The sequence below is a fragment of the Nannospalax galili genome, unplaced genomic scaffold (genome assembly GCF_000622305.1).
Source record: "Nannospalax galili isolate Female #2095 unplaced genomic scaffold, S.galili_v1.0 scaffold109, whole genome shotgun sequence".
NCBI lineage: Eukaryota > Metazoa > Chordata > Mammalia > Rodentia > Spalacidae > Nannospalax > Nannospalax galili.
Genome location: NW_008360315.1, coordinates 117,537 through 121,745, shown reverse-complemented (window position 1 = coordinate 121,745; position 4,209 = coordinate 117,537). Strand labels below are relative to the sequence as shown.

General features: G+C 37.1%; 1 pseudogene; it reads right to left on the bottom strand.

Annotated features, from left to right (window-relative positions):
* Positions 1-1,969: 1,969 nt before the first annotated feature.
* On the bottom strand, positions 1,970-3,643 carry LOC103727153 (annotated as a pseudogene).
* Positions 3,644-4,209: the final 566 nt, after the last annotated feature.

Sequence of the window (4,209 nt, the reverse complement as noted above, 5' to 3'; positions counted from 1 at the left end):
CTATACATTAATCAAGAGTCTAATGTACTCCATTTCTAGCTCAAGGAGTACCAGCATCTCACCAGATCTCACTGAGTCACAATCTGCTCACTTTTATTCTTGACTTTGTTGTATATTTTTATCAATCACATCCATTTTTGTTTGTACAGTCAAGATCTCTCTGTGGTCTTTGCTGTTATGGATACTTATTTTTCCTATTGAAATGAGTGAGCCCAGTGTCTTGGCAGCATGTTGTAATATAAATCCTTTTCCACAAACAGCAACCACCCCTGAACTTCATGGAGAGTGTTCTGTAATCCTTAAAAATCTAACACAAATGTGAGAAAACAGTCTATAAAGAGACACTTGGTGGTTACTTTAGGGCCTACAGTCATTTGTTTGTTTGTTTTTACAGTCTTTTAAGATTAAAAAAACATTCTTAGTAGACAAATTTATATAACAGCCCCAGTTCTTTGTACAACTCCAATGAAGGGAAAATAGAGCAGGTGCTGATTTCTTTGTCTCACATATTATATTTTTTCCTGTTATTCAAAATCACAAATCACAAAGCACCCTCAGCCCCATGCTTTCTTCTTCCATACACTGTCTAGTAATTACTGACACTCTTACCTCAATCACACAGGTTTTAGGATTCCAAATCTTAAGGAGTCATCACTACAGAATCTTAGGACAGACTGTAGGTGTCTCCTAGAAAGATATTATATCTTAAATGAAGAAAAATTGCACAAATGCCCTATGTTATACCCCACACTTGTATCTAGCACAGTCAAAAGACTTTCTTCTGTGTTTGGTTTTGTTGGTTTGTTTCAAACAAGCCATTTAATTGCTCCATTTCATAAGCAAGATATTTTCTTGGATCAGACTCTATAATTTGTTTAGGGGCTAAGCTTACTATTTTAGACGAGAAAAAAGAGGCAGGTTTGAGTGGAGAGGTGTCAATGATGGGAAAATACATATATTTTAGTAAAGGCTTTGCAGCCCAAACATTCTACAGAATTTGAGTGTTTAAGACTATCAGGTATATCCAAATATTTCCTTCTCAGTGCTCATCACTTTAGTGCCCAGACTTTAGTATAGGACAGTAATGTTCAGTTTCGCCTGCTGATTTATCTCATTTGCAGTTAAATACTGGGTCTACTTTTCTGAAGATTCTTTCCTCAGATACAACAGATGTTCATTTATTTATATGGTTCAGTGTTGATCTAGTGATTTCTGCATAAGGCACTGATAAAAGTCGGGTGACTGCAACCTGTGATTTATATACATGGGTTTACATGGCATTTGACAAATTAGCTGACTTTGTAGATTTTACTAATCTTCACATTGTTTTTAGTTTTTTAAAATTTAAGCAAATTTTTGTTACACAGAGATTGTACCAATTGGATCCGTTATACTCTTTAAAGAAAGTTTGCTTCTGAATTTCTCATCTAGTGGTGGCAAATTCCAAAGTCTTGACTCTTAACAGATCAGGTATAGAAATCCCTCAGTGATTTAAGTTAAAAGCAGGATACTGGTGCATGATTCTTGTAATCATCATCAAGAATGTATAAATGTCTCTATTCAGAAATGAAGAATAGGGGTTAGGAAGATGACTCAGTGCTTAAGAGCACTGGCTGCTCTTGCAGAGGACCCAGGTTCAATTCTCACCATTCACATGTTGGGTAACAACTGTCCATAAGACCAGTTCTAGGGGATCCGATGCTCTCTTCTGACCTCTTCACGTACTGCACGACATGGGTGCACTTCCATACATTGAGGCAATACACATATACACATAATTTTTTTAAAAAAATTAAAAAATACAAAATAAATTATTTGTAGTCATGGAAAAAACAACAAAATGGTAGTAAATCATTATAATTGCCATCTGAAACCAGATGGTCATAGGATTGTCCTTACACATCACCCAGCCTTTCATCAACTGACTTCTCTGAAGATATAGGTGAGGAATCCTGCCTTGTGTATCCTGTCACATTTCACTGATAAGGGCAAAGCGCAATTCTAGGAATTCAAATAGGCCACCTTCCATACCACCTCCCATTCCACCCTTTGTGCCTATTCCAGGGTCCTTCTCCTTTAGAAATTTCTGTGATTATAGATTCTGCTGTAGTTAACAGAGAAGCCGTCCCAGCCACATCCAGTAAAGTAGCTCTTACAAACTTTGTTGGATCAATATTTTCCTTTCCCACCATGTTCACAAAATCTCCAAGCATAGCATCATAACCAACTTCTGAGGAACTTTGCAGAATTTTCTCAATTATCAAAAAGCCTTCAACACCTGCATTCTTATCAATAGTCACAGAAGGAATATTCAGTGCTTTTAAAATAATATCTGTGTCAATGTTCTGATCTTCACTGGCAGACTTTAATGCATCCATGGTTGGGATGCAATGAAGCAGAGCACAACCCCTGCCTGGAGCAATGCCATCAATAGCTGCTCTCATAGTATTGAGGGCATCCTTAACTCTTTCTTCTCATTACCTTCCATAACACTTGTCCCTCCAGACTTCAGCACAACTGCTCCATCTGATAGTTTTACCTTTTCTTATTCAACAGTTGTGATATCTAGTTGCTCAGTGAGGTCTTGAGTACATTTTTCAATTTGAGCTTTGTAAACTTTTCTTTTTTAAATTATGGCATCGCCTTTAATGACAACGTTGTCTCCAACTTTTCACAATTCATGAACTTGAACATCTTCAAGGTTCAGATTCAACCCCACCCCTCTGCACCACCAGTAGCAATAGATATATCTTTTACCTGGTTCTTCCTATTTTCCCCAAACCCTGGAGCTCTGACTGCTACCACCTGCAGTTCAATGTTAAGCCTACTCAAAATTAGTGTACTTAGAGCTTCTCCATCAACATCTTAAAGATTATGACCAAGGACTTCTGGTGAGCACCCATGATTTCAAGATCAGAAAAAAATATATTAGACACTAAAAATTTTCTTTGTACTCAACAAAACATAGTCATCTTTGACTTTATAGTTTTGTCCTTTGATGGGTCAACAAAATATGGGGGGATATATCCTTGATCAAACTTTATGCCCTCAATAATTTCTAATTCATCATTCAGTGGTTTTCCATTCTTTACTGTAAGACCATCCTTTCTTTCAATGTTTTCCATTGCATCAGAAATGATGTTTCTAATTCCTTTGTCTGGTTTGCAGAATTTGTAATAACCTGGGCAATTTCTACTGGAGATTTAACAAGTTTAGACTGATTTTTAAGTTCAGCAATTACAGCATCAACATCAACATCACATCTCTCCTGATTTCCATTGGATTACAACTTTGCCAAACTTCTCAGCCTTCAATGGAGATAGACTGTTGCAGGACAGTAGCTTTTGTGGTGCTGTCCCCAGCCTCTTCATTGGTGTTACTGGTAACATCTTGAACAGGTTGAGCTCCAATGTTTTATATTTATCTTTTACTTCAATTGATACTCTAACAGTCATACCACTTTTTTGTTACTGGGGACTTGCCCAGCTCTGTTCAATAATCACTGTTCATCACTTTGACTCCACTGTAACTGGTACAGCATCTACACCAAATTTTAAACCTTATGCATAAATGTGACTGAGATGAGGACCAGTGCCCAGGACACTGGTCTCATGTGCTGAAGGTCTGTGGGTAGTTGAAGCATTTCTACAGGGCATCGGCCCACGGGATGATAAAGGCCATGAGTAGTGAGTGAGAGCTTTTTAAAATGAATTTCTTATTTTATATATTTTTGTGAATGTAATACATGAGTTGAGTGTACACTGTTTCCATCCCTCCCACCCCTTTCAAATCATCCCATTTACACCAACTTCCTCTTAATTTCTTGTCCTGTTTTGATTAGTATTGTTACTATACATATATTTGGGACCACTAAGTGATGCTTCTGTGCACTTGTATTTAGGGATGCCTACTTGGAGTTAAATAACCTCTCAGGGCACTAATCCCTGGAGAAAACTGGCTTTTCGTTCCTCAGCCTGTCATGTTCACAATTTTAACTTTCAAAATATTCATGTTCCATAATTCATTTACTTTTTTTAATCAAATCATTTTTCATGATAATCTTAATCATATGATACTATAGGCTGCTGAACAGTGTCATTAAGGACAACGACCAATAATGGGATGTTTATTATCTTTGGGCTTACATGCAGATAATCCTTCTAGACTAGCACCCTGAGGGTCTGCATTCTGCATTAGTTATATCTGGTA